This window comes from Arachis ipaensis, chromosome B03, assembly GCF_000816755.2.
Source record: "Arachis ipaensis cultivar K30076 chromosome B03, Araip1.1, whole genome shotgun sequence".
Classification (NCBI taxonomy): Eukaryota; Viridiplantae; Streptophyta; class Magnoliopsida; order Fabales; family Fabaceae; genus Arachis; species Arachis ipaensis.
The window spans coordinates 2,493,308-2,493,983 of record NC_029787.2 but is presented as its reverse complement, the minus strand read 5'-3'; positions in this window follow the sequence as shown (position 1 = coordinate 2,493,983).

The following is a 676-nucleotide window of genomic DNA, read 5'->3' as shown; positions in this document are numbered from 1 at the left end:
GTGGTGAAATATTTAATAACCAATATTTTAAATCATAAATAAATAAAATTAATTACTATATTTATAATTAATAAATTGTTCCATTCTTAACTAATTTAGAGTTGGTTCCATATACTTTTCCTTTTATTTTTATTAATTATTTGCATGCGCAACCATATATCCTACTCCACAAAATCCCTTGACAGTTTAATGTCCTTGTCTACACATATTTTTCGTTAGACTAGCGCACTTATCTTAAATCACGGTCTAAATTTCTGAAACATTAATTGTGCCAAATATCAAGGATTAATTTGAGTGTTTCTTATTTTATATTAATTTCTAAAAAATAATAAAAAAGACATACATGCATCTAGATTTTTTGAGTTTTATTATATCTATATTTTTAATCTATCACTAATCAGCTACTATATACTATAATCAATATAATTTAAAAGGTTTTTAAAACCAAATTCATTCTCTTTCCCACTTTACAACACTAAGATGCTTTATTTATTCAACAATGCTAGGAACCAAGAGGATACCCGTCAAATGTCTCTAGGTGAATCTAAAATTATGGTGTTTATTTAGGATGTTTCTTCTACTAAGTATCAGAATATTTTTTTTCATACTAAATGAATGTTCTTTTATATATTTTATAAATTTTTTTATATACTAAGAATCAAATTATTTGAAGTTT